The 9,821-nt window shown below is 35.3% G+C and overlaps 1 long non-coding RNA gene across 7 annotated transcripts; it reads left to right on the forward strand.

Moving 5' to 3' along the window:
- Positions 1-986: 986 nt before the first annotated feature.
- Positions 987-3,191, forward strand: LOC149408293 (uncharacterized). 7 transcript variants are annotated; one of them, XR_016301736.1, is made up of 6 exons: positions 987-1,113; positions 1,418-1,492; positions 2,008-2,114; positions 2,208-2,468; positions 2,559-2,642; positions 2,803-3,191. It is a non-coding gene; the product is annotated as an uncharacterized LOC149408293 (long non-coding RNA). The 7 variants fall into 7 exon arrangements; XR_016301732.1 differs by lacking the exon at positions 1,418-1,492 and adding an exon at positions 1,185-1,295 and having other exon boundaries at positions 2,008-2,468; XR_016301733.1 differs by having other exon boundaries at positions 2,008-2,480.
- Positions 3,192-9,821: the final 6,630 nt, after the last annotated feature.

Below are 9,821 nucleotides of genomic sequence, written 5' to 3' on the forward strand. Positions count from 1 at the left end.
AAACTTCTACGATTAAATTGAGGCATGATATTGTGCTTCAAATTTAATAGAGATGATAAATGAATAGTTAATTTGAACGTCATTCATTTTCTTAAATTAAAAGGAAAAATAGTATGAAGTAGCCAATTCAAACTATGACTTTTGCAAAATAGCCATAGTTTCATTGGGTATAGCAAAATAGCCAATTGAGAGTACTACGATTTTTAATCCTTCCTCGATTAATTTTAATCCAGCCTTCATAAAACTTACATTCTGTCTTTATAGTTCGTTGGGATTAAATTTAATCCAGTCTAGATTAATCTTATTTTGGCTAGTTTACTTATAGTTGGCAAACTATGGCTATTTTGCAAAAGCTTAAGTTCTATTTGGCTATATAGCCGCTTGACCCAAATTAAAATTACCATGTCCATCATCAAGTTAGTATAATTTGTTTTTTTTATGTGATACTTAAGTATTATATTTGTGATATGAAGTTTTCAGTAGTAATTGTCCAATTTTAATTATTAATAAATAGATATTTTATTTATTAAATATATAAATCCATTATATATAAATAAATAATTAATTATAAAAAAACATCTCCATATTAGTAATTTTTCATATTCATATAAATTTTACTAAACACTTAATCTGCTTCTGCTTAAAACAACAGCAGTTTTGAAAATAGTTTACCAAACACCTTACTATTTTTTACAACAATTTTTTTTTTTTTTGAAACATACAACAATTTTTTAACAACTTTTTTTTTTTACAACAAAATTTAAAAGCACTTTTATTAAAAACACAACAATACCAAACTAGCACATTATAATTCAGCGGTAGTGATTAACTTTATATATATTACGATCAATATAATAAAGTAGTCTAAATAACAAAAACATAAAAATTCACCCAAATTTTTACAAGTTGGAAAATTTATCTCCATTATTTTATTTGGCCAAAATTTAACTAAATATACAAATATTTCAATATTTCACTTTACCATTCAGAGTGAAAACAAAAAAGAACAAAAAAAAAAAAAGAAGAGGGAAGCTGAGAACGAGGGAGACACCATCACCGCGAAAACCACCGCCACGCCACCACCACAAATATCATCGTCGGAGTTCAAGTGAGGTAGTTCTCACGGTTTCTTATCTTCTCTACATTTTCTTCTTCTTCTTATCTTCTATTCTCTGCACTCACAGTTTGCTTAAAAAAAAAAAAAATTCCCCACTCTCATACTCGACCCGCCTCAACTCATCTCCGACCTCACACATCCCATCGCCGGTGTCATTACCTTCCTCCGGTCGTCGTAGGTTGCTGAAATGGGTTTTCTGGTTTTAGTGGGGTTTTTTTTTTTTTTTTTTTTTTTTTTTTTTTTTTTTAAATTCCACTATCGATGTTAATGTTTTGTTCTTGGCTGCTGACTATCACTTAGACTTGTCGCGTACCACCAATTTCTACCATTCGCCGCCCATTGGACCGCTCGCCGCCGCTCCCGTCGGTTTTTAAGGTAAGTTTTTGAAATTTTTTTGTTGGTTTGTTTATATACTTTTAGAATAAATATCATTTCATAATGTTTTGTTCTGATCATCGTTTTCACACAGCAAGGTTTTGTTTAATATGTCTTATTCCCGACTCTGTTTTGATACGTCGAAATCTGATCTGGAAATACTGAATTAACTACACGCCATTGACCAGCTTTTTTTCATGGTCTTAGTTCGGCATTTTTTTAATATATATATTTTCCGTTGACGCAGAAGACGTTACTCAGTTTGTAAAATTTGATCTAGATCATGCAATTTTCTGAACAAATATTTGTTGGGATAATTATTAGTCTGATTTGATCTTCGTTTTTTTTTTTTTTTTTTTTTTTTTTTTTTCTGAGACTGTGTTGAGGTTGCTTTTGCTGTCATTCTTGAGAGATAGTAGATTGTAAAAGGAATTAGAGGGTTTAATACAATTATGTGTGTGTGTACTGATCTGTATTGTGTGCTGTAGCCTGTAATAATTTGTTTTATATTGCAGATTCTCATCCCCGCCCACAGATCCGGTTTGCTGGTGAGATTTCAGAGTCCATTTCTGACAAGGCCGTCCATGAGGACGTCTCGCCGAAGTTCTCTGCCTCGATTAAGGTAATTTGGATGAAGTAAGGATTTGTTATATATGTATATATGTGTGTGTGTGTGTGTGTGTGTCTGTGTGTGTGAGGCTTGGTTCCGTAGCAGAATTGCGAGAGGGCAACGATGCTGCTGGTCGTGAGACGTGGGTCTGCGCAGAGAGTCCATGATCCCCCGAGATGATCTCCGTAGCGGAGCTGCAAGAGTACATCAAGTCAAACGACAAAGCAGTTTCACGCTGAATGCCGAGCTTTGACGTGTTTCATCATAACCCGTCTCAACATATCTTCAACTTGCCATTGACATTGCTTGCCTGATCTCGCCGTAGAAGCTATACTGCCCGAACTTGTCCTCGGCGCTGCTGTGAGTGTGAGTGTGAGTGTGTGTAATATGTTTTTGTGTCTGTGTGTGTTCGAGTATGTGAGTATGAGTGTGTGTATAATCTGATTGTGTTTTTAGAACGAAAGGTCGCTGTGGAGACTGACATGCTACGGCCACTGGAAAAGGGCTTCCCTGCGACGTCAGGTTTAACAAATTTTGCAGGTATGGTTTCGTGTTTAACAAATTTTATGACCTTGAAAAAAGCTTTTTTTATTTTTATTTTTATTTTTTATTCTTCTTATGTTGTGAAGGGAGTGAATTTTTTTCATCGTCAATCCAATCGCCGATTTGGTCTTCTAGCAATTTGTTTATGCGTTCACAGGAACGTCAAGAACGAGAGGAAGAGCTCAAAGTGATGGAGGCCGAGCTTCTTGGAGGAAACTTTTTGCTAAAACAAGTCAAGAGATGAGTTGAAATTTTTTCGAGTGCTGGAGAACCATCCACGTCTCTTCTACATCGCTGCTGCCATGGGTTCAAGTGTGACGCTGCTCGGAACCGGATGACTCTAGGCGCTAGATATCCAAAGGTGTTAAAGTGATATTTCATTGATTTTAGGTGTTTTTTTATGCCATTACTAGTATATTTTAGTTGAATTAGAAATTTGTAATTCATGACTTAGAATATGTATGGCATTGTCAAAGAGAGGAGTTATTAGATCATATTTAATATTTTAATTTGCTATATTTAATTATAAAAACTTAAATTGGGGGAGATAGTGCCGTAAAACTACAATAGAGATTCTGTAGTCTATATTATTGTAATATAATTTCATAATTATTAGATTATTATTTACTACCGTAGTTTTAAATAACAACAAGATACTCAAATATGATAACAACAAATATAAGTAGTCTATAATATATAATAACTGAATTATATAAATTATTTGCTACACTGTAGTTTAAACTTATAAGATCAGTAAACACCAGTGAACACTACATGTATAAATTGTAGTAACATGTTTTCGCTACAATTTTATAAGTTTAATAAATTCTGTAAAAAAAAATTGGAGTTGTATGCAAAGAGAAAAGACTCTAGTTTGATAGATGTCAGTCATTAAATTGTAGTCGAAGTAGAATGACTACAACTTTATACTGGTAAGCTTTTTTTAGTAGTGAATAACGATCTCATATTGCGTATTATATGAAGAACAAACATCGAAAGAGATTTCCATTCCGTGTAAGCTTGATGAAAAAAGATATTGCAGCCATAAGAGGTTCATATGATAATATACATAGAGATGATGGGACAATGATCTCCGCATTGGGTTCATACCCCGCTAAAGAGAATAAAGGAACGATCGGAGCATTGACTCACTTGGAGCACAACTACGAGGACTATGAAGAATACGTGTAAAATTTTGTAGTACATTCACCACCACGTCAACCGTCATGCTTGCCGTCTCGGAGAGCACTTACAATAAAGTTCATGCCTTTTTCATGGAAGGTTTCAGAGTTCAAAGAGGATGAGATCTTGGAAGAATAATCTAGTCAATATACATTGTCATCTACGAGTATTGAGATTTGACATATTGGTATATTAAGTTATACTTTCAATCGTATTCAATTAACATTTGAAAATACAGGTAGCTCAGAAAATGTTTATCTTGGAAAGATGTTAACTGGCAAGAAAGAGTTGAAAAATGAGGTTCACATATATGATCTGAAGTAATTTCGAATTTAGAGTGAAATATTCATCGAAAAGCGATGTGTCCTTTGTAAAAATGAGATGTTTACTTGGAAGCTCAATGGAGTGAAGGATGAGTGGTTCGAAATGTGGCCGATTTATGCATACGCGAGTAGACATTTGTGTTCGCGTGTGGTTTGAACAGATGGACATCGAGGAGCTGCACAATGGGTCATTGATCATGCAGTTAAAGATAAATTTACTATTCAGTCAGTGGTTGAATTCTCGACGCATAACGTCAGGGAAGAAATGAAGATGAGATGAGGTGTAAACATTTTATATATAAAGGCCTGAAGATCAAAAGAGAAGGTTGTTGGATACGTGAGGGATACACAAGAAGAGTCTTATCATAAGTTACTTTCTTAGTTGTTCATCTGCAACAAAAGAATCTCGTGACTCTAACGGAGTTCGAGAAAGTGGATGACAAGTTCAAGTATTGTTTCTTTTCTCATAGCATGTCATAAAGGATTCAAATATTGTCGTCCAGTCATAAGCTTGGATGGTGCACATTTGAAGAAAAAAAATATTGTGGGCAGTTCTTGGTTGCAATTGCATAAGATGCGAGTACTCAATTATTTCCAATTGCGTATTGGGTTGTAGACAGCGAGTGTCACCCATCATAGACATATTTCTTAAGGAAGGTGAAAGAAGCTATTGGTGATGACGTTCAGGATCTATCATTCGTATCCGATCAACACATTAGTATTATACATGCTATGGACGTTGCGTTCCTTGGTGTTCCTAATGCAACTTGCTATCATCGCGAAGAAATCTACCTTGCAACGTATGCCTTCGGGAGAGCAGATATTTGAGCATCATTTTCAATGCCTCAGACAAAAGGATATAGAAATTGCAAAGGTAAGAATTGAACGTTAGGCAAGATTTGCCTTTCTTGGTAAACGGTATAGCTCTAACTTTGTCTTGATGGTCACGATTTGTATTAATTGTATTTATTGTGTTCATAACTTGGAGTATTAATAAAACAAAATTATGCTTGCACCAGGTACAACATAATGACAAGTAATAACGCATAAAGTTTCAACCACAAGACGGAACTGCAAAGACATTTCCTATAACAACATTGATTGAGTTCATACGATTCACACTACAAATGTTGTTTTTACGATCGACGCGAGATCGCCACCAAGTTAGACACAGTATTGATGTTGTTGATGCAAACTGATCTAACAAATCTGATTAACAAAGCACAATATGTTACTGTGCATCTACTAAGTCAACACCAGAGTCATGTCACAAGTGGAAGACTTGATTCTGACGTGGATTTGTTGGCGAATACATGCACTTGCGGTTTATTTCAACAACTTGGAATCCCTTGTAGACACACCATTGCTTTGGTACAGCATCGAAGTGTTGATGTCTACTCATTGTGCTGTCTATTATATTTCAAGAAGGTTTGTATGGAGAATCATAAATATGGTAATGAAGAAGAGTGGCACGCACTGAAAGATATTAGAAAACATGAAAGTTGATGTACCAGTAGGAAAGAGACCAACTGGTCGCAAGAAGAAAAGCAACGTTGGACGAAGAAGGTTAAATCGACTACCCTTTCAAGGTGAAAAAATAGTTCATTGAAAAATACAACAAATGTTGTGGTTAACGCCATAATAAGAAGACATGCCATTGGAAACATATTTCATATATATCATAACATGTTCATTGCAATTGCCACTATTTCAAAAATGACTTTAGATGAGCTTGACGATTTGCTTTGTTTCGGGCTTGACGGTGAGCACGGTGACGGGCTCGGAGATGGTGAAATCGGGGTAGCAATCGCAGGAATCAATGCTCAATTATTATTTTATTCCATTCAATTCTCATTCCCACCAATACAAGCACGAGAAAAAGAAAGGCTCGCTTGAAAAGCTTCTAAGGGGATTTGGTAGGGGCAACAAAAACAAACTTCCTCTTCATGCTCAGATGAAGAGGAAGTTTGTTTTCGTAGGCCCTACCAAATCCCCTCATCTGTACGGAGATGCTCAGATCTCTCGCTTCACTCCTTCACGCCCCCGGTAAGCGAGCTGTGAGTGGTGGTGCCCAATTTTCCTGTGACCAGGCACGAAGCCACATGGGAGTGAGAGGGGGCTATAGCCCTCCCTCATTTTTTTTTTGCATTTTTTTACCCTTTTTTAAACTTTTTTACAATTTTTACCCTAAAAGTTTACAAATTAGCCCCCTCTCAACGTTTGTTTTGAATATTAGCCCCTCTATTTTGAATTTCTGGCTTCATCCATGCCTGTGACTTCGTGTTTTTCTTTTATGCATGAAAAAAAAAAAATGGTAACTTGAGGTGGGTTTCTTTTTGGCGCAGAAATGTGTGATGGTTTGAGAGCTGAGAGTGGTGGGATGAGAAGTGAGTTACGGAGCGGAGTTGTTTCAAATGCGAAAGGGGCTTACACCATAAACATTTTGAAGCCGAACAAGATGTCAAAGTCGCCGAGCTCGGCAAGAACTTGGTCATCATTGACAACCCAACTTCAAAGACCAAGAACAGGTTCAACATTAAGAGTGTCTCCCTGTTTTTTTAGTGGACACCAAGTCAAGTGGGTGCTTGAGAATACCATGACTGCATTTGTTGAACGGAAGAAGAAGCGACAGCATTCGCGAAGGAAATTTCGAAGAAGCGCGTCTCGACCGGTTTGCTTCTCGCGTTCGTAACAACCATGATGTTTTGAATCTATTCACTTCCAATGCTTCCGGTCCGGTCTGTCCTTTGCCTACTAAGCCTTTTTTTTATGTATATGTATTTAGATCACAAATGCATTTCCTTTTTGTAGTTTCGGAATTTGTTTTGTTGTAGCATGCTAGCAAGATATTTGTAGTTCAGAATTTTTGGCTCGACTGTTTTCCTTGCTCTTCAGAAACCACAATTATGGATTGCCGAAGATATAGAAAATAAATTATCTTTCCTTAACAATTCCGAGTGTGACAAGTTTTAGTAGAGGGTGAAATCATTTTGCACTTGGCTATTCTGTTATTAATGAATTCTTTGCGAGAGTGAAGTGGAACTTACAGGATGGCTATTCGAAGCACATTTGGTAGTGAAATTCCCCTCTTCCCGGCCCATCTGACCGGAACAACGACAGCTTTCATAGCAACATGTTGGGCTCTATCTATTGAATCAACGGAACAAAAGCGTTTTCGAGGACTCTGATTTCTGTTTCGAGGAACTCTGGGACAGGATTCAGATTTGATTTCCTATAGCCTGACTGATCTCTCTCGAGTTTGGCCTAGTGCCATCTAGCTTGTATATCGTGCTTCGTTCTAGATGAAGCTTTTTCAAAGAAAGAAAAAAAAAATCAATTCAGTTTCTATGAAAAACAAAAAAAAAAATCATTTTGCCCTTGGTTCTATTATTGGGCGTCACATAAACACATTCTATTATTGCTCAACTTTCTATCTTTTTGGTTCCATTCCTGTAATATTTGTTGATGTAGTAATTGTCATAATCGCTCATACGAGCCAGTTTCCTGACCCAACGTTCACGGTCAAGAACTAATGTAAAACACAGAAATATATAACAAGACAAACCATGTGAGTGGTGGTCTTAAGAGCAACTTTCACTTGATCTGGAATTGAATGATATGATGGTGTGGGTGAAATGTAATTAGTTGCCTAAAAAACATTTATGGGATTGGGTTCCTAGTTTTGTTCGTTTTGTAGCTTTCCTGAGCCCTCTCAGTTGGAGACAAGTTCTTGCCTATCTAGCCATAAAATAAATAAAAAAAGGATTGAATGAGACTGAACGATGTGAGCAAAACGTGATGAGAGTGACCCAACAACGTAGGCACTAGGAGTGAGGCCACATAGAGGCATTTTCTACAATGTATTATGATGAAAATTTTCGAATGTTTTCCTCTTCTAGAAAGATAAGAGCGAGAATTTGGTTTGGAGTTTTCTACTGTGTTAAAGCTTCTTCAATGACAGACGAACCCGTGTTGATATATTTAACCCAGTTTTTAGCAAAGAAACAGATGACAAGTTGTGATATATATAGCAGAGACAAAATTTGCTATCATATCTTGATGATGAGTTGCTATTATTTCCCCCCCATAAAACTAGTGTATTATCCTTTGTTTCTCAGCAACTTCACATATTGCCAGTTTAGGAGACCTATAAATTTGATGTTTAAGAGTTCAAGACATGTCTCAGTCATGTTATTGATTCAAAATACTTCGACCAAGCATGTGATTTTACGGTATTAAGACTGTGACCGTGGTTCAAATTGCCAGTTGCTGATGATTGACCCATGAATATTTTATATAAAGAAAAAAAAAATCACTGGGGTTTTCTCAGAATTTTATATCGACGTCACTGAAAAACCGGCAAACATATAAACCAAAAAAAAAAAACCCCTACTTTCGGTTGGCAAAATACAAACCGGCGAAAAAACTGACGTGTCGAGTCGAGGCAAATGTATATCAGCGTGTTGCGTTATTTTTCATATAAGAATAAAATAACGTAAGACATTCAAAATATAACCGAGAAAACTTTATTATCAGATGATAAGTAACTTAGTAAACAGAATCTACACCCATACACGTTAACAAAAAAGCAGTATTAAAAACACTACTTCAAAAGAAGATACCTCATATAGTCACCGTTACGAAATATAAATTAGGAATCTCGTTTAAACCCAATTATTTGATATCATGATATGGATTTACTTTACTCATACTGACTATGTGTCTTTGAAATATAACCGCGATGATGAGTGGTCCTTTGGATAGGAGGCATAATTACCCTCCAAAAAAGAATGGTGGGGAGATTAATTACAGTGAGAAAGCATGAGAGAAATCATTGCATTTATTTATTTAACAGTTTTACACAAAGTTAAAGTAGCTAGAGGAAACGCATGTGCCAAGGGACCAAATAATTGTTGTGGATGAAGTGATCGTGTTCATTTATTTTATATTTGGGGGTCCATTTTTTTGGGATACTATCATCCATCAAAGAAGGGGAAAAAAGATGGGACATATTGTTCCCTCAAAACAGCTTTCTTTGGCAATTTTTGTACCATGATTGTCGCTCATCTCATCGACACTTCGATGATCACTTTCTCTTTCTTATCAATGTACAAATTCACTTTGGTCTTGTGAATCATTCAACTTATTTTTCTTTCTTTTCTAGATTTTTCTTTCCCTATATTTTGATTAATAAAAAAATGTGAAAAATAAGAAAGTAAGTGGTTTGGTCCATTTTATCTCTATCTGTCTATAGAAGTGAAAAGTGATGTGTTTCACTAAAATGAAACAGTTATTAAAGGTGCACGTCTCAGTAAAATATATATATATATATATATATATATATATTAATTACTTTTTTTATATAAAATTGTTTAGAACATCAAAAATTAACCAAAATTAATTTCAATCGAAAAACGATAAATACATTTGATAATTTTTCTTAGAATGTTTTTTTAACAAAATTAATAAAGATTGAAAGAAATAACTTAGACTAGCCTAATCTTCAATTTATGAGTTATTAAACTTTTAAAAAATTCACCACCTTTCTCTTATGTCTCTAGTGTACAAGGATATTAGACTTTTAAAACCACTAAAGAATGATTGTGTAATACAAAGAAGATGATCATTGCTACAAAACCAAGCCGTGTAAGTGTAATTCATAAGTACAAAA

Source organism: Urtica dioica, chromosome 1, assembly GCF_054948205.1.
Source record: "Urtica dioica subsp. dioica isolate 48M chromosome 1, U.dioica_male_clone48M_v1_H2, whole genome shotgun sequence".
Lineage (NCBI taxonomy): Eukaryota > Viridiplantae > Streptophyta > Magnoliopsida > Rosales > Urticaceae > Urtica > Urtica dioica.